Consider the following 23,937-nt stretch of genomic DNA (forward strand, 5'->3'; position numbering starts at 1 on the left):
TGCCCCCTCCTTCTATCTCCTGTTTTTAATATGTATCCCTCCCACACCTTGATGCCAAATGGCTTTAAGCTGAACATAACTGTCACTTGGGCTTTCCTCTTTTGCCAATGAATTTCAGAAATTTTCAAAGATAAAATATAAATTACTTTGAAATAGTGAGGCACAGCTTTTTTGCAATAATCCTTACATCCAAAAGAAGGTTGAACTTTTGAACAGTTCATTTACAAGGGGGGAACCTATTCAAACTTACATAAACATTTTTTTGGCATGAGGTTTTGAGGTTGAGAGATAATAAACCCATTCCATGAGAAAAATCCATTTCCTTACTAAAGGATTACTTAGTCTCTTAGATAGAGTTTTCTCCCTCAGGCTTAACTTCTTTCCATGTTTTATTCCTCCAGCCTTCCTCTGCCATGCTGGTTCTGATATAGAAATTATCTGGGGAAAGGTATTTATAGGACAGAGGCAAGACCTGACTCCAGATGGGACCAGAAGAATCTTGCTAGGACAAGAGGAAGCAGATTGACAGTCTTAAATTACTTCATGTGCTGTACCTGTTTGTCCTAGGCACAGTGGCCGAATTCCATCAATTACACTCATGAATGCATTCAGTAAAGTCCTAGAAACCTGTATTCCTGGTGAAAATTCCCTGTCTGAAGCATCTGTTTGCATAAAAGATGTGCTACATTTCCAAAGCTTTGAGTCCAAAATTACACTTACTATGTTTCATGTGGGTCACAAACTTAAATGCCTCCAGAGGCAAGGAAGGTAGACAATAGAAGATAGTGGGGACTATGATACATTGAGAGCACATACTCTGTCTTAAGACTGTCCTTTTTTGGAAATGTAGCAAGCATTTGCAGTAAGGAGCCTTTGCATCTGAGGGGAGCACTGGAGGAATAGGGAACACCGCACTGACTGCCACTGCTATGGTCCCCAAAGCTTTTATGAGAAAAATCTAAAATTTTATGACCTCAGTCATCGTCATCATGTTAATGTGAGTGATAAATTCCATGATCAGAAAGGGATAAGGGGCCTTAGGTGGTAGTTCATGTATTACATTACAAAACGGTAATCAGCCACTTTCCATGTTTCTCTGTGACTATCCCAGCACAAACTGGGTGGCATTAGGACTCAGTCGCAGTTACTGCTGGGCAGTGAATCCAATAAGCATGACTTTTTAGCAGGGAATCCCTGAAGTTGAGGAGCTTTGCTAGTCCCTCTGAGACTTAAATTTAATAACGTAGTGATTCTAAAACTTTATTTAAATATTGTTTCAGAGCATAATATATTGTACTCTTGATTTAAAACAAACTTCACTCTATCCAGTCAACAAGTTAATCAAATTCTAACAGTGATTCATAGCAACCCCACAATCTGCCAGCAGGAACCAGAAAAGTTTTCTTCAGTAAGTCTCATTTAGGCAGCATCCTTCCCTAAATCTTTACTTCTAAAAATACCCTTGGAGAATGGATATCCTCAAGGAATAAATTTTTTCCTTAGACTCTGTCATTTACCCTCTGTTGGGGTTTAGTCAGGCTTTCCAAGTAAGTCTCCTATCATTGTCCAGCTGCACCTCATCAGAACTCTTTCTCCAGAGTCATCATACAGTATAATAATAATAATTAAAAAAACCAAGAAAATACAGTGCCCATATGTATTACTGACTTCCCATACATTTTCCAGCCCCAGTTTATACATTCAGGTTAATGTTGATGTAAAAGATCACATCCTTGTTCAAATTATATAGTCTGTTACGTGCCTATTCTTTGCTCAGATGACTTGTTTTTATATTCAACATGCACACCTTCTAAGAGGGAACTAGCGAGGAAATGAGATCACAAATGAACCCTTGGTTTCAATCAAAGTTCACCAACTCATCCAGTTGCTAAATCCAGCTTGTAGGAGTGAGTGTTTTGTCTTGACCATTATTTTTAATTTTTATGAAATAACAGCAAACATTTATCAATGGGGGAGATTTCATAGAAAAATCCATATTTTTGCTTCTTCCTTCAAAAAATCTGGATCAGTCAATACTGGTCTCAAAATCTGCATGTCCTTCAGTGTTTTCCTCAGATACAGAAGGCTGCTTACTGCAAATACTTGCTATTCTCTGAAAGCTTGTGTTTGGGAGGTGGCAAGAAGGCAAGCTTACCTTATGAGGGCAAGGTCCCAAGAGGTAGCCTTCGACCAATGACAGGTGGGCTGTTGGTAGATAATAACAACCCAATTTCTTTGTTGATCAGCTGGAGTATAAGGTGTGTTCTCACTGCTTCCCAGTATTCTCCAGAAGGACTGAGCCCCAGTTGCCCACAGTAGTAGGTAGCTGGCTTGATAAAATACCTTTTTCTGGTTTTCTTTCCTTCCTTATCCCACTTCCCTACTTCCAAACTAGTGTTTACTTACTTCCTAAAGAAACTACCTGAACACAAATCTTTGTCTTAGGTTCTGTTTTTTTTTTTGGGGGGGGGGGAGACCTAAACCAAGACAGGAAACCAAGTGCTTCAAAATTCATTTTGACTAAATTAGGTCTAGTGCTAAAGAAGACTTGTTTACAGTTTAGAATCACTTTACAACTTTAAAATAAAAGTCTGTGAAAGACTTCCTGTATCTTTTATACTCATTGATGTTAATAAAATGCAGTGTCTTGATTTAGGGTATAAATCACTGTTGAATGCATGTGAGATCTCTGGGATACAGAATTCCCGGTCGATGGCAGGAGAGCTCTTAATACAAGGTCCATATCAGCAAGGATGGATGCTTGGATACAATAATGTGGAACAGGTCCTTGGCACAGAATAGGGGCAAAATACAGCCTATGGGACAATCAACAAAATGAAAAGACAACTTAATGATTGGGAGAAGATGTTTGCAAATGACATATCTGATTAAGAGTTAGTGTCCAAAGTATTTAAGGAACTTATACAGCTCCATGCTTGAACAGCAACCCAACTTAAAAATGGACAAAACACATGAAATTTTCTGAAGAAGACATAAACATGAAAAACAGACACATGAAAAACAGACTTAACATCACTCATCACCAGGGAAATTCAAATCAAAACTACAATGGGGTATCACTTCACACCTGTCAGAATGACTAAACTCAAAAACACAAGAAGCAACAAGTGTTGGTAAGGATGTAGAAAAAGGAGCCCTCTTGCACTGTTGGTGGGAATGCAAGCTGGTGCAGCCACTGGGGAAAACAGTGTGGAGGCTCCTCAGAAAGTTAAAAATAGAATTACCTATGACCTAGTAACTGAACTACTGGATATTTTCCCAAAGAATATGAAAACACTAATTCAAAAGGATATCAGCACCCCTATTATTTATAATAGCCAAATTATGGAAGCAGCCCAGGTATCCATGGAGAGATGAATGCGTAAGAGAAGATTTGACATATACACAATGGAATATTACTCAGCCACTAAAAAGAATGAAATCTTGCCACTTGCAACAACATAGGTGGATCCAGAGACTAAAACGCTAAGTGAAATAAGTTAGTAAGAGAAAGAAACCATGATTTTACTTATATGTGGAATTTAAGAAACTAAAAATTGAACAAAGGGGAAAAAAGCAATAACCCCCAAAACAGACTCTTAACTCTAGAGAACAGATAGTTACCAGAGCAGAAGTAGGTAGGGAGATGGCAGAAATAGGTGATGGGGATTTAGAGTATGCTTATCTTGGCGAGCACTAAGTAATGTTTAGACTTACTGAATCACAATATTGTACCCCTGAAACTAATAGAACATTCTATGTTAACTAACTGGAATTAAAAGCTTAATTTAAAAAAGTCCTTGGGGAAGATTATCATCAAAAAATAAAAATGCAATTGATCATGAGAAAAACCTTTTCCTTGTGCTTTTATATTTTTCCTGTCTTCCTACCTGGAAAATGGGAATATGTGATGAGTAGAAGTGCAGCAGCCACCTTTTGACCATGAGGGTGAAAGCCATACACACCACGTGTGGTAAGGCAGGAAAATCAAAGGAGCACGGGTGCTTGAAAAGAATATGGAGCCTCCCAATACCATAAATGACCTATTCCTAGTCTTTTTGTGCATGAAAGCCACTGTTCAGAGGGTTTTCTTTAGCTAGCAGCCATGTGTAATCCTGACCCATTAATCCCTTCCATTTGTTTAAAATATATGTCTATCTCTATCTCTATCTCTATACCTATTTATGTCTATATATATGTAGCCTCTGGGCCAAATCCAACCTGCTGCCTGATTTTATGAATAAAGTTTAATTGTGCTATAGCCCTGCTCATTTGTTTATATGTGGTTTGTAGCTGCTTTGATACAACAGCAAATTTGAGTGATTGTGACAAGAGATCACATAGGGCACAACGCCCAAAATACTTACTCTCTGGTTCTTTTTGCAGTCAAATGCTCTACCACTGAGCTATACCCCCATCTCTCTGGTTCTTTTTGGAAATATTTTTCCAGTCTCTGATATAGAATACTTTACAGCACTTGTATAATATTTTAACTTTTGTTTTTTTTTTTTTTTAAATAAGCTAGTAAGGGATCTAATTGGTCATGGCTTGCTCTCACTATCTCATACCAGAGGATAGCTTAATAATCTCACCCTTGGTGTGTCTACAATAGCTTTAAAAAATAAGTGGTGTGTAGTGGCTGTGTGGAAATGCAGCATAGAGCATGGGGTTTTGGCTAATTGAAAGACTGAATGTTAATTTCTCCAAAGTTGTTTAAAGATACAGATATGATTTTGCTTATGAAGATTCAAGATGGTGGTATGTAGATTGAATGCCTAAGAATGTGGATGTATGGGGGCACCTGGGTGGCTCTGTCAGTGAAATGTCTTCCTTCAGGTCAGGTCATGATCTCAGGGTCCTGTGATCAAGCCCCTTATTGGGGTCCCTGGTTAGCAGGCAGTCTGTTTCTCCTCCCCACCCCTGCCCCCCGCTGCTCCCACTTTCTCTCTCAAATAAATAAGTTTAAAAGAAAAAAAGAATGTGGATGTATGTGCATGTCTGTATCTATTTAATAAATCTGTTTTGAAAATCTCAAATCTGTAGAATAACTATAAGAATCGTACCATGGGCACTCATGTACCTTTGACCTAGATTTACCAATATTTTACATTTGACTGAATTTCTCTTATGTCTCTCTCAAGAATGAAGACATTCTTTTTTTTTTTTTTAATAGAACCACAAAACATTTAACAAATTCAGGGAATTTATCCTTGATAAAATATTATATAGTCACATTTCAGCCATGGTCCCAATTTTCTCCTTTGTAGCAGTGCCTCTCAAATGTTAGCATGCATTAGAATTACCTGGCAGGGGCTTGTTAAAGCACAGATTCCTCCTGGACCCCATCCCTAGAGATTCTGATACAGAAGATTTGCAGTGGGATTCCAGTATTTTCACTGTTACAAGCTCTTGAGATTTGGTCAAAATGCTTCCATCCTACGTAACATTCCTGATACACTTTCCACCAACCCCACCCCACAGATTCAGACTGCTATCCAGGATCCCCTATTGTGTGCAGTATCATGTTTCTTTAATCTTCTAGAAGCTGGAACAGTTCCTCAGTCTTGCTTTTCTTTGCTTTTCATGATACTGACATTTTTAAAGAGAATACGCAAGTTTTACCCCCCACCCCGACATTTCAGTTTTGGTTTTTCCTGATGTTTTCTCATGATCAGACTTTGATAATGCAACTTGTGGTAAAAATGCTACAAAAATGTTAGTTTGTCCCCTTTGATGGTGATTTAACTTTGATCACTAGGTTAAGGTAGGGTCTACCTAATTTCTCCCCCATACATGTACCTTTTTTTACCTTGTAATTAATATGTAACTTGTGGGGAGATAGTTTAATTCCATTCTCCAACAAACCTGCATCTAATTTACTTATGATTCTTGCCTAAATTATAAGTACATTAAATTGCTAAATATTGCTCTTCTAATATTCCCTTATATTTGTAAGTTTTCATTTTATGGTAAAGAAAGCTTTCCCTCCTTGTCCCTTACTTGCATTTTAAAGACTCAGTATAAACTGATGGTGTCTTATTTTGTTCAGTGGGTTAGAGTCCTTTGTTTTCATTATTCATTTTTGATGCTCAGATTGTCTCTGATTTGACTAGTGCTAGTTTCTGTGTCCTTTTAACATGGCTCCATCTATTTTTGACTGTTCTAGGAACAGGAATTATAAAATATTTTATTCATGTGTACATTTTATCTGCCACTAAACACTTGCTGTGTCCTCATTAGTATATATCTCCAGTACTCTTTGGTGTATGGAAGGGTAATATAAGACATATCTTTTTCCACCAGAGAATGAAAATCTCATTTAATACAGTAGTACCAACATAGATAAAGCAATTAGAGACTAATTTAAGATGGTATATAATATAATCCAGTTTTATTGATTATTTCTAGTTTATTACTTCTAAACCTGATTCATATCACTTACAATAATAATGCATCTCACCTTTGTGAAATAGGAAACAATCCTTGTCTGTAAGTAAGGCTTATTTCTTACTATATGGGAAAAAGTTAATTAGCAAGCTACCTGAGATTTGTCTCTCTGCCTTCAGTGTATAAAATGTAAATTTTGATATAGTTGGATAAATAATTTCAGGTGTTACAATGTCACATAGCGCATAAGTTTGTGGAATGCTATCTGGTATAGTAGATGTTTGACCAATTTTGTGGTTAGCTGGTTAATTCATGCAACCAGTTTTATACACTCCAATTTTATATAGCTTAAATACCTAAGATTGTCTTCCTGTATCCTCTATGTCTCTCAACCGTCTCTTTGTATTTTTCATCCTTTTGTCCTTCTGTATTTTTTTTTCTAGAATAGTTTCTTCTGCTCTCTCTTCAAGAATACTAACTCACTCCCATTTTATCTGTCTTATAATACTCATGTATTGAATTCTTCATTTTGGCTATTGCCATTTTTTTTCCTGTTCTAGAAATTCTCTCTTTTTCAAATATGCTGTAGAACTTACAGTTTCCAGTTCTCTCCTGAAAATTTCAGTTTCATGTTTGTTAACATCATAAACATAGTCATTTTAAGATCTATATCTGATGTTAACTGGACCCAGTATAATGAGCATTTCACAAAATATACAAATATCGAATTCTTATGTTGTACCCCTGAAACTAGCATAATGGTTTGTGTCAATTATACCTCAATTTAAAAAAAGGCAAAATAGTACAGGTCTATGATTCCCAAACCTACATTTGATGTGAAATGTTGGGCACCTCTGTCTAGGTTCTAAATTTGAACTCAGTTCTCCTATGCAGAAGGTATTGTACTTGATCGACTGGGAGAATGCATCCTTCTGTAGTCTGGCTCTAACTTTCACTTTTTAAAAAAGTCCAGGGTTTTTCAGTAGATACTAGTTTTCCTTGGAGTTAATGGTTAGAACAGGGCTACACAACAGCGTTTATACAGGAGGTGAAGATAAATTGTTACTTGGGGAAGAAAAAGAACAATGGCAGGAGTTTTATGTGGAACTGAGTGTGCAGTAACAGCTCTGTGCATATCTAATCAGGCTACGATTGATAGGTTGATTAAACATGGCAAGTGAGCCAATGTATCAGAAAGACAAATTCCTCCCTGTCCTGAGCTAAGATGGCAACATGAGGAAGTGGGGCCAAAGAGTCATAACATTACACTATCACAATGATAAATAGTGTCAATGATGTTGTGTTATTTCGAGGTGCTTGCTTATGTTCTAAGTGTGAAATGAATAATAATCTTAATGATAAACATTATTTTGCTGATGTGGTTGGTGATGTGTGTCCTTTCTGGGTTAAAATAAGGAGAGCATTTCAAGACAATTTCTTTTTTAAGGCAAAGGAGATCATTCTTTATCTTAAATATGAAGTTGGTGGATTTTTTTTTTTATCTTTTGAAATTATCTAGATAAGACCTAAGTGCTCACTGTGTGGATCTAGGTGGATAGGATGATGATAAAAGATGCCGCTGAAACTCCTATGCATTTGCCAGTTCCACAGTGGGAAGAATAAATCACAGAGGGGGACTCAGAGCGAATTCAAATAAACCCCAAAACTGTGTGGTTTCTTCAAAGTCATCACAGATGTCAGAGTAGTAGAATAATGCTCTTCTAAAATAGAAGAATTCACAGTAAGTCAGGTCAGGAGCCCTAGCTGGGGGAGAATTGTTGGATATCATTACTTAAGTTTTTTTCCCCTTCTTCTTTATCCATAATGTCTAAGATGAAAATATTCTCTACTAATCTTCCTCTCAGCTGACCCCCTATCCTAAAAAAAAAAAAAAAAAAAAAAAAAAACCTCTCTGTCTGGTAATTGTAATACCTAAAGCTCCGTGGCTCTGTTTCTGTTGTGTGATGTTTGTATAAAGATGTTTGTAAAGACTTGATTCTTTAGCAAAAGCCTCAGTTATTCCTGTTTGAGGATCCACACTTCCAACAACAATGTTAAAAGAATCCATTCTTCTCCTGGAAAAAAAAGTGTGTTTGTATGTGTGTGTCTGTGTGTGTGTGTGTGTGTGTGTGTGTGAAGAATGAATGGTAGAATTACAATGGAGTAGGATTATACTCTATAAAATTGCAGTCAAACATATTGGGGAAGAACATGCTGTGTCCAGATTGCAGCTGCTTAATACCTAAATGATACTTAATAATAAATGAAATATTAACGGCAGTTATTTCATAGAGTTGTCATAAGAAGTGAAAGAGGTAATACGTATAAAGGACACAGCCCCAGAGCCTGGCAAGCACTCAGTAAATGTTAACTGTTCTTTATCTTAGATATTCAGAAGAGAGTCTCAAGTTTTGCATGTAGGAAGTACTTGAGATGGCATTGGCAAATGTATTCATGTATTCATTAATTTTTTTTGAGTTTTTATTTATTTATTTGACAGAGATTACAAGTAGGCAGAGAGGCAGGCAGAGAGAGAGAGGAGGAAGCAGACTGCCGGCCGAGCAGAGAGCCTAATGTGGGGCTTGATCCCAGGACTCTAGGATCTCAACCTGAGCTGAAGGCAGAGGGTTTAACCCACTGAGCCACCCAGGTGCCCCCATGTATTCATTAATTTATTCATCAGTTATTTTGTTTGAAAGATATACAAGAAATTCTTTCTTTGTTGAAAGAAAGAATTGGAGCAACTGGTAGAGAAAAACAAGGGTGGAATCAGAGAGACAAGCGTAGAGGTGCATAGAAAGAGCAGGGCAAAGCTGAGAGTCAACATGATTCACATGAGGGATAATGGGAAGATTGGGATGTTCCAGAGAAAGATAATAATCTACAGAAAAATGGTGGGCGAGTGTAAGATCTTGTAATGGTCTGTGATTATCTTCAATACGTGGGCACTTCTGGGTCATCTTCTCCTGTTCCTAACCCAGTCCTATGATATTAAGCTGATTATGTGTATAATAATGCTGCTATCCCCTATCAAGTAAACGAATGGGCTTTTTCGCCTGACATAATAGGTACTCCTTGAGTAATCCGAAAGGCTCCGTTCCATTAAAGTCTTTTAGCTCGCGTGCCCTGTGTCTTTCTATATGTGAGGAGAAGAATCATTGAGAGCCATTTTATCTGAAGCTACGGAAGCAGTGATTCTCAAGCTTCTGCATTCATTAGAGCCACTGGGAAGAGAGCCTCATGCTGAGAGACGCTGGTTTCTTGGGGTGGAATGAAATGTATAGAATTTGCCTTTCTAATCAGTTCCCGGGGGATGCTGAGCTGCTGGTCCAGGGACTATGCTGTGAGAGCCACTGGACAAATGACATTAAGGTACATCAAGTACTGAAATTGATAGACTTAGAGCGTGTTTTCTTTAGGTAATTTTCTAAAATCCATATTTAGTTGTGCCTCCTACTCATGGAAGACAATTATTTGAAATAACTTATAAGGAAAAAAAAACCCTTTTAATTTATATTTTATCTTAGCCCTTCCCTTGCTGTAATTTTGATTTTGATTGTCTTGCTGTTAAGGTTAACTGTTTTGAGAGGTCTAAGCTACCATTAAACTCCATTAGCATTAAAAATTTTCTAATACTTCAGAGAGATCCTGTTGCATTATTCATAAATCTGAATGGGTTGAGTGGGAGTTTTTCTACAAGTGATTTTTATAATAGGCCTTTCACAAATGTAAGCATGGATTCTTTCATCAGTGCATTCTTGCTGTTCATAATATGTCAACATTTTAAATAAAACACATGTGCAAATTTAATGGCATTTTTCCTTTATGATCGTATATCTCTTTAAAGGAAAATACACACCTCCCTTCAGACTCCTGCTAATTGTACGTGCTGTCACCTCCGACCTAAATGAGTCACACCAGGATTTACATGCCACTTCTTCTGACAAGTACCTGAAAGTTGAAGTAATCTTCACACATTCCGTGTCATTCTTCCCTCACAGTTCTTGAATGCATTATGAGCAGGAAATTACTTTGACTGATGATAAGAGTTCGGGGGAGATTTCCCCAAAGGGTGCCCTGTATATCCACTCGCCTCCAGTCTTTTCTGTCACTTCCTCCCATTTCCCTATTGGCTGGACCTCACTTCATCTCCTTCCTCAAATAAAACTAACAGAAGGCTTTGGGGGCCCCGCATGCCTCAGTTGGTTAAAATGTCAGACTCTGGATTTTGGCGCAGGCGATGATCTCAGGGTCTGGAGTTGGAGCGGGCTTAGGGCGGAGCCTGCTTTAGGATTCTCTTTTTCCCTCTCTCTGCCCCTTCCCACCTTTCATGTGCTGGCTCTCTCTCAAGCATAACAAAACAAAAAACAGAAACAAAAGCTAAAGGCTTTTGTGTGTGGCAGACTTCTAAATCTTGGTAATAATAGGGAAGGGAATAGTGACAGCCCAGCCCCGCACCACAAAGAACTTCTAAGTGACTCTCCTACTGCCATGTTCCCAATTCCTCAGCTGTGCCCTGTCATGAGGAATTTCTCCTTAGGCCTCCATATTGCTTATGTTTAGTACCTCTTCCCCCCTCCCCTGCTCTCATCCCTACTTCCCTTGCTACAGGCCTCCCCCTCAGCTGCCTTCATGTCTCTTACTCTGTTTCACAGACTCATTCAACTAACTCTCTTTTCTGGCTCTCAAACTTTGTGCAAGGGCCCTTGTAGTTCTCCATTACAAAAGCTAGTCAAAATCCATCACCAAAGTATTCTTCTTAACAAACAAGCTATCTGCCTCTGTGCTGATGTGAGTCATTGCCCTAAAGAGAAATAAGGGGCTGCAGTCAGTATTCTTTTCTGTACCATTTTTAAAAATTTTATTCCTGCCACACTGGTTAAAGGAAAGATGATAGGGCTGCTTGCCACCCAGAGTGTTTCTGTGGATTGGCATGAGTTTGGAAAAGAACAATGAAGGTGAATTAGGAAGAGCACTCCTGGCTTAGAATTAAGATTCCTGGTGCTAGCCCTGCTTTTCTGTGGCAGCGGGGTCTTGAAACAAGCCACATGGTCTGCGTTTCTTCATTTGTTCATTGAAGGAGTCCGGTCAGTATAAGCTTAAGCAGAAACCTAAAGACAAACAAAACCAGGGCCGCCTGGGTGGCTCAGTGGGTAAGCCTCTGCCTTCGGCTCAGGTCATGATCTCAGGGTCCTGGGATCGAGTCCCACATTGGGTTCTCTGCTCAGCAGGGAGCCTGCTTCCCTCTCTCTCTCTCTCTGCCTGCCTCTCTGCCTACTTGTGGTCTCTGTCAAATAAATGAAATCTTTGAAAAAAAAAAAAAAGATAAAACCAACTCACAGTAGGGCCTCCTGAAGCAGGGTGGCCAGACCCACCCCCTTAATTCTCCCTCCTCCTCAGGCCCCTTGAGCTCCCTCACAGCACAGTTCGGAAAACACTGATCTGGATGGTTTTCATCCACAATTGTTCCCGGCTTTTCTCATGTTTCTGACCAGAATTCACAGTTGACTATAACTGCTCCTTGTAAGTAGAATGAGAGTAGGTAGATGGGAGCCTGAGAGAGAAATGTTCCATGGCCTAACAGAGTTGAGGAATTTTGGAGTTGTGTGATGTTCAGTCATGAGTTAGTTGTCTGTGGCCCTGGGCTAAGCCCTGACCAAATCTCCTTTGTCCCCACCCTATGTATTCACCATATTTGAAGGTAATCCAGTCAGAACTGTGGAATCGCTATATTGTATGCCTGAAACTAACGTAACACTGCTCGTAAACTATACTGTAATTAAAATTTAGAAAATAAAAAGTCTGTCACAGATCTAGCCTACTTAAGAAAAGATGTCCCTGTTGAAAAACACTTATCTAGAAAAAGAGGCTGGGGATAATTTTGATTGAAATTCGACCTTTGGGGCACTGGGTGGCTCAGTCAGTTGGGCACCTGCCTTCAGGTCAGGTCATGATCCCAGGGTCCTGGATTCGAATCTTGCATTGGGCTTTCTGCTCAGCGGGGGGCCTGCTTCTCCCTCTCCCATTCCCCAGGCTTGTGCACTCACACTCTCTCTTTCTCTCTCTGTCAAATAAATAAAATAAAAAAGAAAGTTGACCTTTGGTATTTGACAATAACTGATTAACATTTTGTTGTCTGATGATCCCTGTGCAATCAACACTATACTTATAAAAACCCATTGTCTGACCGTTGTGGATAAAATTTCCAGGACTATGTTTAATAAAAGTATAAGAGTGGACATCCTTGTTTTTTTCCTGATCTTTGGGGGAAAGCTCTTTGTTTTTTCCCATTGAGTTTTAAGTATGCTGTGGGATTTTCATACATGGCCTTTATTATGTTGAGGTATATTCCCTTAAATCTACTTTGTTGAGAGTTTTTATATTGAATGCTTTTTATGCATCTATTGAAATGATCATAAGGTTTTTATCCTTCCTCTTGTTAATGTGAGGTATCATGTTGATCGATTTTTAAATATCAGAATGCCCTGGAATAAATCCCACTTGATCATGGTGAAAGATTTTTGAAATGCATCAGTGGATTCAGTTTGCTGATATTTTTTGAAGATTTTTGCATCTATGTTCATCAGAGATACTGGCCTATAAGTCTCTCTCTCTCTCTCTCTGTTTGTTTGTTTTTTGGTGTTTTTATCAGAGTAAGGCTGGCCTCAGAGAATGAATTTGGAAGCTTACCTTCCTCATTTAATTTTATTTATTTTTTGGAATAGCTAGAGAAAGAATAGGTATTAACTCTTCCTTAAAAGTTTCATAGAAAGTTTAAAACTTTCTTTAAAAGATGGCTTCACAGGTAGAATTCACCTGTGAAGCCATCTGGTCCTGGATTCTTTTTGTTGGGAGTTTTTTTTTTTTATTACCGATTCAGTCTCCTTGCTGGTGATACATCTGTTCAAATTTTTCTATTTCTTCCTGTTTTAGCTTTGCTAGGTTTTATGTTTCTACGAATTTACCATTTCTTCTAGATTGTCCAATTGTTAGCATATAATTTTTCATAATGATATCTTATAATCTTTTGTATTTCTGTGATATCAGTTGTTATTTTTCCTCCTTCATTTCAGATTCTGTTTATTTTAGTCCTCTATTTTTTCCTTGTTGAGTCTGGCTAAAGGTTTATCAATTTTTCTGATCTTTTCAAATAACCATTTCCTTGTTTCATTGATTGTTCTATTTTCTTTTTTTTTCTTTTTTTTGCCTCTATTTCTGCTCTAATCTTTATTATTTCTTTCCTTCTACTGGTTGTGGGTTTTATTTGTTATTTTTCTAGCTCATTTAGGTGTAAGGTTAGGTTGTTTGAGATTTTGTTTGTTTCTTGGGGTAGGTCTGTACTGCTATAATTTTCCCTCTTAGGATAACTTTTGCTGTCTCCCAAAGATTTGGGACCATTTTGTTATATTTATTTTTCTACATATTTTTAACTTTTTCTGTAATTTCTTGGTTGTCTCATTCATTGTTTAGTAGCTTTTTATTTACTCCCCATGTATTTGTGTTCTTTCCATATCTTTATCTTATGATTGATTTTCAGTTCCACACTATTGTGATCAGAGTAGATGCATGATATGATTCAGTCTTTTTTCATTTTGCTGAGTTGTTTTGTGGCTTAACATGGAATTTGTTCCAGAGAATATTCTATGTGCACTTAAAAAGGATGTATATTCTGTTGTTTTTAGATGGACTGTTCTGAATATTTCTATCAGGTCCATCTGGTCCAATATGTCATTGAAAGCCACCGTTTCCATGTTGATTTTCTTTCTGGATGATGTATCCATAAGTGCAGTGTTAAAGTCCTACTGTTACTGTATCACTGTCAATTTCTTACTTTATGTCTGTTACGGGTTGCTTTGTATATTTAAGTGCCCACATATTGGGTACACAAAATTTGTATTTGGTATATCCTTTTGTTGGATTGTTCCCTTTATCATTATGCAGTATCCTTTGTCTCTTGTGACAATATTTCTTTTAAAATCCATTTTGTATGCTATAAGTAGGGTAATTCTGTTTTTAAAAGAATTCTATATTGATGTGGATATGAATTACATGATTTTTAAATTTACCATTTTATTTCCTGGAAACAGTTTGTTGAGTATTTTTAATTCAGGGGAAGTAATAATATGATGTAGCTTTATTTTAACAGTCAACTGTCCCTCAACTGTGTTGAAATTTCTTTCCCATAGATCAAATAGTACCATTATGATATCTTAGCCAGATTCTATAATTCTCATCTTACTTTGCATTCCTGGGAAAGAAGATTCATTTCATTTCAGAAATTAATGTCTTCCCTATTGGCACTATAGGGAATAATCTATCTTTCCTAGCATCCTTCAGTAGGCCTGAAGGGAAGAGACTGGCCTCCAATGTTGTTGGCTTACAGGTGGTTTAATAAACTTAGAGTGTGTCTTCAACCTAGTGGCTTAAACTTTCATCTACATCCTGCTATAGTATATTTACTTACTCTAACAGTAAACTAATTTTTGCCTCTTGAGTTCACATCAAGAAACCTATTATTGGGATATGCCAATTTGAATTTTTAAGATTTATAGGTATAACATACGCCTGAGTCAGTGTGAGCTGGCTCAGGTTCAGAATAAAGGGAATGATAAAATCAGAACATCAAAAATCATGGCTAGAATAAGACCACTGTTGGTATAAGTGCTGAGAACTACAAACAGGTTAAGATCAAATTCAGGGATATTAAGGATTAAACAATCAAACAGTAAAATGCTGGACCCATGGACTTACTTGAGGGATGACTGGCAGAGGTGAAATGATTATCTCCAGAAAAGTTATGTTAGTGACAGCAGTACCTGATAATTGAATGTGGGAGAAATGTAACAGATTCAACCAGGAAAGTCCTTGCAGCCTCAGATTCTCTCTGGTATTTGGCCTATTAGGACTGCTCTCAGAAGACATACAATAGGGAAGAGTTACTTTTGTTAGTAGAAAATTGATCTTTCTTACTGCAGATGATTTCATCTTGGTCATCGTGACACAAGGTCTTCTGCCAAAAGTAGCTTTTTGCTTGTTGGAATTTTCTAATGGCTTTTTTCCTGCCCAGCCTTTCATTCCTTCACTCCATTGCTCTGACCCCTCTTTTGTCCTACTTCCTTCTTCCCTTCACTTCCACCCTTACTTCACTGTCTCTTCCTTCTCCCTCACTTTTTAGGGACTAAATTAGCTGTCTTCCTATTACATGGTTCACCACCCCCACCTTTTTCTTTTTTGGGGGTAATCTCTGCTCGGTTAGTTTTATTTGTGATTGCTTTGTGAACTGCTCTGTGATTGCTCTGTGCATGATAGGACATTTCTTATTTCCTTCAGAGAACTGCTACCATTTTAACTGGGCTTTACATCTTTTTTGTTTTATAGAATCCTTCTGAGGAATACACTTATTTTGAGTATGTGTGATGGTTACGTTTTCCCTGTTTAGGAGAAGTGAAAGATACATAGATTTGGCAGGCAGACTTTGGTGTAGATTTTTCCATCTTGTAACCTTAGTCAAGTTATTTATGTATTCTTTATTCAGTTTTTTTTTTTTTTTACTACAAGTAAGGATAATAATAACTGCCTCCATAGAATGTTATGATTAAATAAGATGAACTATTTAATCATTAACACTTTAATTTGAAAACTTTAATTTTCTTCTGTTTCCACTCTAACTTGTATTCATTTTTCTCATACTTGAAAAGATTTTCAAACTAGGTCAAGGTACCAAACAACCCAGTCAGTTTAAGTCCAAACACACACAGTTCCAAATTTCCTTCTTCATAGTTTCATTTTTTTTTTTCAACAGAAGGACCATTTCTTAAGTGGATAAGACTTACTCCAAGAGGTTTCAGTTTTATTTTCTTGAACTTATTTCATTTAAATCTTGAGTAATTTTCTTCCAATTTTATCCTATTATCAAGCAGTATAAGGAACAATAATGATAATGAAAATCATGTAACAGAGTAGTAAAGGTTGACAAGAACAAGAAGTGGGGCCCTGGGGTGGCTCAGTTGGTTGAGTGTCTGACTTTTGGTTTCAACTCAGGGCATGATCTCAGGGTTGTGAGATCGAGTCCCGGGTTGGACTCTATACTCTGTGGGGAGTCTGCTTGAGATTCTCTCCTTCTCCCTTTCTCTCTGCCCCTCCCCCCACTTACATTTTCTCTCTCTCTCTCTCAAATAAATAAATCTTTAAAAAAAATAAGGATAAGAAGTAGAACACGAGCAGCTCTTGTTTCTATGAATATTAGTTATTCTTCTGGAATTTTAGAGTACAAAATCATCCCTGAAATCCATTCTCTGCATTAGTTTAATATATCATTTTAACTAAATGTTGATTCCCTAGGTTAATCACTTCTCAGACTGGCAATACTTTATAAAATACCTGTCCTCTTCTCGAATTCATACAGGAATCTTGATACTTTTTTTTTTTTTTTCAGATTAAAATATCCTGTGAAGGCTGGGTATATTGGAGTTGTGGAGCATGAAGTGAATTCCTGTGGAATTCATTTGAGGAGATTTTCATGTTTTATCTTCATTTGTTCCATGAATATTTATTAAATTTCTGAAGCAGAAATAACATGAATAAGACAGCCTCTATCCACCTAAAATCCACAGTTGGGTAGGAAAGAGAGATTTGCAAACCATTGCAGCTTTATTTTAGTTGTTGTTGCTCCTTTTTGTTCTGTTAACCCTTCCAATCTCTGTTTAGTCTCAAGCGTAGCCTCTGGTGTGGCAGCCACATTTAATTTGCTTCCTAGAAACCACTGCCGATTCCTTTCTTTTCCAGCTCCCCTCCACTATAGAAGCTGAACAAGCCTGAGACTCACTTTCCTATACTCCCTTGTCTAATGAAATACAGGGGAAATTTTTCTGGGGCTCATGAAAAGTTTGTGTCTTCTCATAAAAGGAACAAGGTACATGAGGAGAAAGTCTGTTTCGATTTCATTTCTATCATGTCCCACATTCAAATGTTTTCTTTTTATTGTGTTGCTTGGAACTGGGAAAGCTATCTTGCAGTCATGAAGCAACCAGCCAGTGGGCCAAATTCCATATGCTAAGTATGGTCAAACATAACAATAGTAAGAGCCTAGATATTTGGTGACATGGGTAAGCCACCAAACCAACTTGATGCTGCTCTACCTTAAGTAGTTCATGTCACTGTAGTTTTTTATCATTGTTGTTGCTTCTGTCGTTGCTGGTATTGCTGTTACTTGCTGCCCAAAGCATTCCTCATTGATCAATCTGGAAGGAGTTACTTACGTCATTAATATTTCAGCCTTAATAATCTTAATTTGTCAGACTTTGCAAGGGCTGGGCAAGATTGGTACATTCTGATTGCAGTTAGGGGGTAGAATAGGAAAGAGGTAAAATTAAAAAATGATCACCTTGTGAAGGAGGGTTGTTGGGCACTAGGGAAGAAACAGTGCCTTAAGAACAAAGAGAAGAAAAAAACTAAGAGGGAATGCCTAGTACACATTTTGCCCTTATAATTGAGCCTGGAGGGATCCTGAGTTCAGCATTAAAAAAGGATGACTTCACTCATGTGGAATTTAAGGAACAAAACAAATGAATAAAGAATACAAAAGAGATAAACAAACCCCAGACTCTTTTTTTTAAAATTTTTTATTTTTTATAAACATATATTTTTATCCCCAGACTCTTTTTTTAAAAAGATTTTATTTATTTATTTGACAGAGATCACAAGTAGGCAGAGGCAGGCAGAGAGAGGAGGAAGCAGGCTCCCCACCGAGCAAAGAGCCCGACGTGGGGCTCGATCCCAGGACCCTGGGATCATGACCTTAGCAGAAAGCAGAGGTTTTAACCCACTGAGCCACCCAGGTGCCCCCAGACTCCTAAATACAGAAAGAAAACTGGTGGTTGCCAGAGGGGAGGGGGCGGGGGATGGGTGTAAAGTAGGTGAAAGGAATTAGGAGTATACTTTTTTTTTTTTTTAAATGGATCAGTTATTTAAATAGGTTCTTTGTAAGAAATTTAGACCACCAGTTTGTGAGGATAAACTCCATCTGGGAGAGAAAACACAGAGCACAACAGCCCTGGAGCTGAGGGAGAGCTTTGATTTGGGGCAAGATTTGGGATCAACCTTGCCCTGCTCTGTAATCTCTTTTTTCTCTTTCCCTGTGAGGAGGATCTCACTTTCCCGGTGTCCCGGTTTCTGCATCTTCTTGAAGTGAGAACGGTCAGTGAGAACTCTGGGGATCTTCACAGCCCCGGTACAATTTTGGTGGAGGTGGCAATGACAGATTGGTGTTGTGTTCCGCATTTTTTTTTTTTTTTTTGGCAGTGAAACTGCTATTCTCTGAATTTTTTATAGAGTGAAACCTGACATAGGAATTTCAGATTGACTTTTTTTGCCAAAGCACAGGTAGATGTGGCGTGGGAAAGGACCCCGGCTGATGTATCCAGACGGGACGCCCCGTGCGGGTGCTGTTGCAAAGAGAGTCATGAATCTGGAAAGGTGACCGGTTTTCCAAACGCTCTCCCGTCCTCCAGAAGAGGCAAAACAACAATGGCATAACTCTATACACGAACAAGGGTTAGTTCTGAAAATCAGTAATATACATGCACAAACATTAGAACATGAGGGGGGAGAAAAATGAAACACTACAAATCCCACATTGCCTTGTTCTCGTTTTCACGACGTTTCTGCACCAGACCCTTCGAGGCTTCGGGGGTGCCTCCTCCCAGCAGTAGAGAGAGCCTCCCCGCAGGCTGGCCAGAAAGACAAGGCTCTCCCCCCGCACCCGGGGATGAGGCTGCCCTCGACAAACACAGAACCTACCAGAGAGAACGAGTACGACACACTATCGTTAATCAGTTTTCATCGAGAAGGGCCCCGCTGCAGCCAGAGGTCCGATCGCAAGCAGCGCGCCCCTGCTCAGCAGCTTCTGGAAAACAACCCGCTTGCCTCTGTGGCGTCCAGTCAGAATGATCACACTGGCCCCAGGAGTGATGCCATTTCCAGTTTTCCCACGTGCTAACGGGGAGGTCTTTTTGCTGAGGATCAACAGATTTCGAGACACAACTTGAGTAGGATCAAACCTTGGCATTTTGTGAAGTTTAACCATTCAGGTTCCACCGTTCTTGTCGCCACCAACTGGTTTTGTGACAGTAGCAAGAATGAGATTAATCCTGGATTTAACTCCTGAATACTTCCTCTTGTACAGGACCTTTCTAGAATACATATCTGATGGGGAAAATCTGCCAATTCCTCTAACTGGGACAGGGGTTGAGCTGCAAATAGAGCTGTTGTTTCTTGGTGTTTTAGCCTTGAAGTTACCCTTCTTAACCTTGCCACCAGCATCAGTCTTCTTGGCTTCAGGTTTCTTCTCCTTAGCATCTGAATTCTCAACTTTCTCACTGGCCACCTTGCAAGATGGGAAAGGGCAAGAGTACACTTCTCTTGGTGAGCACTGAGAAATGTATAGAATTGTTGAATCATTCTGTTGTACACCTGAAACTGACACCACACTGTATGTTAGTTATACTTGAAAAAAAAATGGAAAGGAAAAAAATGTAGTGTTTGGTTTATAATTCATTCTTTGCTGTTTAACATCCTAATTACATGTGAACTGTGGTAGATTTTTAATTCTACCCCGGATCCATCCTGTTGTATAGATGGTACATTGAGTAATTAGAGCATATCTGTTGTAAAAAAAAAAAAAGTAAAAATATGAGCTGTGATATTGTTATTACTATTTTGGACTATTGATTATTAATGATCCCAACCTTTTTTGAGTTTTTAGGAAGTCTTCACTCAATGCCTATTTTGAATCTTCAAGGAATGCCATTTTAATGAGGTTGGAACTTGAAAAAAATATTAGAACACTTCTCTAAGTAGATTGAGTTACATATATCTTTCTCTTGTTTTTCACCCTTCTCTCTAGTTAAGGAAATTTCAGTTATGGTTTTGGTCATCCTCTTGCTCTTAGATAAGTTATATGGTGGTGTGACTTTCTGTTAACACCTGTTCTACTCTATTTCTTATTTAGAGAAAACTTGGCAAATGTAAATTTAAAAGATATCACTGTATTCTGTTTATGTATTTTAGGGAATAATTATTTGCTCAAAATATCTTTAGAGGAGTTCTTTTAGGTAGAAAGATTTTTGAATATCATTTGATAACATATTTGAATTAAAACGTTTCAGAAAATGATGTAAAGCAGAGTAGATCTTCATCTACTTTTACCCTTCTGAAGGTTTGGTATATGCTTTCAGCAGAATTTATATTTAGAATTCTCTTTACAACCAGGAGATACATAATGCTTTCCAGTAAGATATTCAGACCAGGGGAGCCTGGGTGGCTCAGTCGTTAAGCGTCTGCCTTCAGTTAAGTTCATGATCCCAGGGTCCTGGGATTGAGTCCCGCATTGGGTTCCCTGCCCAGCAGGAAGTCTCCTTCTTCCTCTCCCACTCTCCCTGCTTGTGTTCCCTCTTTTGCTGTCTCTCTCTGTCAAATAAATAAATAAAATCTGAAAAAAAAAAAAAGAAAAGAAACTGAGACCAGCATGTTGCTATCTTGGTGGCTCCAGTAGTGATTGAAATTACCTTTAATGTGTGATGTGTATTCAGTTGGTTTACATAAGCTATCCTTTATGCCATAATAGTTTTATTACAGAGGTTAATAATTTAGCATGTACTTTTGACTAAATAAGTACTTTTTCTAAAAAGGTACCAAATAAGTACCTTTTTATGGTATGATAGTTGTAAAAATATTTGGAAACTTAACCTTGGTTTTGTGTGGTGATTTTCTGGTCTATTGAAGTTTTTGAATTGTTTGATCAGTGGTGTACATGATGGATATTATGTATCCAACATGTAATACTAGTTTTACTTTTATAAGAATTACCAAAGCTGAGTAGAGCTTGGGAAAGAGTCTGAGTAGAACAATAACCATGGAAGAAATTGGAGTAGGTAGAAATTGACATGATCTGGGAGGGTAGAAAGGTTTTCAAAGGAAAAAAAAAACAAATTATGAATCCATAAAGTAAAACAAACAAACAAACAAAATGACCTGTGAGTAACCATAATTTTAGAAGTTTGGTACATGGGTATATACCAAAGAAAAATAGAATCTAAGAGGCCCAGTTCTCTTCTTACCAAAATACTGTTTAGATGTGAAAATAAATGCACACTCCCAGCCTTGGAGCTTTTGCAAATAAAGAGAGATTTTAAAGCTCTTTAGGCAGGAGGATTTATAGATATGTTAGTCAAGGTTCTCCAGAGAGAAAGAACAAATAGGAGACATAGACATACGTATTATATATATATATATATGTATATGTCTATATGTGTACATATGGAAATGTATGTATGTACATATATACAAAATATACATTTTACTATCTACATATGTGCGTATGATTTATTGCAAAGAAGTGCCTCACGTGACTGTGGAGGCTGAGAAGTCCAGACCCTGAAGAGTCAGTGGTACCCTGAAGTTCCATTCTCAGTCCAAAGGCCTAAGAACCAGAACAGCAGACGGTGTAGATTCCAGGTCTCGCCCAAAGGCAGAAGAACCCTTATGTTCTAGCTTGAAGACTGTCAGGCAGAGAGAGAATTCTTTCTTACCCAGTCTTTTATTCTGTTCAGGTCTTCAAGTGATGGGATGTGGCCCACTCACATCTGGAAGGACTACCTGCTTTATTTAGCCTACCAATTCAAATGCTAATCTCCTTCAGAAACCCTGTCACACATTCACCCAGAATAATGTTTAGCCACGTATCTGGACACCCTGCAGCCGGCAGTCAAGTTAACACTTAATTTTTAACTACCACACAGGACTTAGTAATTGACTATAAAGGAAAATGTAAAATCTAAGTGGGATCCCGAGTTTCTGAATGGGGCAATGAGGTTAATCTTATTATTATCTTGCCTTCATATCTCTAATATCAAATCTACTTAAGGAGCCTATGCAAATACATGGATTTGTTTCAGTGGTAATTTTTAATCATATGTATTCATAGCAAGAAAAAATTACATAATTTGAGGTTAAGAGGAGAGAGTATTAGAGGAGTGTTTTAATCAACAAGTTTTATGTATTTTATATAAATATGTTTTATGTATTTTACCACACTATTCACTCATTCCTTCATTTACTCATTAAATATTTGTTGAGCACATTTCATGTGTCAAGTTGTGCCCTAGAGTAAGATTCTTAATTAAACATGAGTAAGACAGTCTTCCCCCAAAAAGCCAGTGGGAGAGAGAGATCGATAGGTCATTATACTGTGGGTAAGTACAAATGAATGTGTACAGTATATTGTGGGAGGCACAGAGGGGAAATGCATAATCAGGGATAGATAAAGGGGACAGGGAATACTTTCTGGAAAGATATTATGAAACTGTAAGCAATATTGCTGTAAAGTATATTGCAGGATGGGAATGGGGAGTGGTGAGTATGAGTAGGGGTAAGACAATGAATATGTTAAGGAAGTTTGATTTTGTTCTGTAGGTGATGGAGACTCATTAAAGGGTTTTTAGAAGGTGGAAGAAGAGTTAAAATGGGCGGAAATGGTTAAAGTTCCATATAGGAAGAACTTTTGGTGCCTATGTGAATCACGTACTTAAAGAGGACAGGACTAGACACAAGGAAACCAGGTCAGTTTATTGAAGTAGTTTAGAATCAGAGAGATACAGGTTTGAACCAGGGAAGTGTCAGCAGGAATAGAGCTGGACTCTGGATTGAAGAAACGTTTAAAAGATAGAATTGTAGGGCACCTGGGTGACCCGGGTGGCTCAGTTGGTTAAGCATCTATCTTTGGCTCAGATCGTGATCCTGGGGTCTTGGGATTCAGCCCTGCTTTGGGCTCTCTGCTCAGTGGGGAATCTGCTTCTCTCTCTCCCCCGCTCCTCCCTTTTTCTCCTCCCCTCTGTTTGTGCTTGTGCGTGCTCTCTCTCTCAAATAAATAATATTTATAAAACAAAACAAAAAAAACCCATTATTTATTTGTAAGACATAATGACTATTGGAATGTGAAGGTCTGAGTGAGGCATAAGAATCAAGGATGACTTTAGATTTCTATTTGGGTTAATTCAGTACTTTGATCTAAAATAGGGAGGGGAAATTGTGCCAGTCAGCTAATGTTTCATAACCAATCACTCCAAAATTCTGTGGCTGAAAACAGCAATATTTGTTTTCCCTCATTCTTCTGCCATTTGGTTGGGATTAACTGTTCTAGGCTGGACTTGTCTACACTTGGCTATGAGTTGCAGATTGGGTCTAGTTTTTTGCTGACCCAATTCTCTTCTTTCTTGGACCTATGGCCTAGTGAAGCAGTGTTTTTTTTTTTTTTCTTTTTGAAGATTATATTTATTTATTTGACAGAGAGAGATCATAAGCAGGCAGATAGGCAGGCAGAGAGAGAGGGAGAAGCAGGCTCTCCATTCAGCAGAGAGCCTGACGTGGGGCTCGATCCGAGGACCCTGAGATCATGACCTGAGTGTAAGGCAGACACTTAACCCACTGAGCCACCCAGGTGCCCCAAAGCAGTGTTCTTTCATTGGCAAAGCCAGAAACTCAAGAGCCCAAGAT

General features: G+C 38.1%; 1 pseudogene; it reads right to left on the reverse strand.

The window, feature by feature from the left end:
• Nucleotides 1-18,377: 18,377 nt before the first annotated feature.
• On the reverse strand, nt 18,378-21,850 carry LOC131820920 (large ribosomal subunit protein eL6-like; annotated as a pseudogene).
• Between the last annotated feature and the right edge of the window lie 2,087 nt (nt 21,851-23,937).

The sequence above is a fragment of the Mustela lutreola genome, chromosome X, assembly GCF_030435805.1.
Source record: "Mustela lutreola isolate mMusLut2 chromosome X, mMusLut2.pri, whole genome shotgun sequence".
Classification (NCBI taxonomy): Eukaryota; Metazoa; Chordata; class Mammalia; order Carnivora; family Mustelidae; genus Mustela; species Mustela lutreola.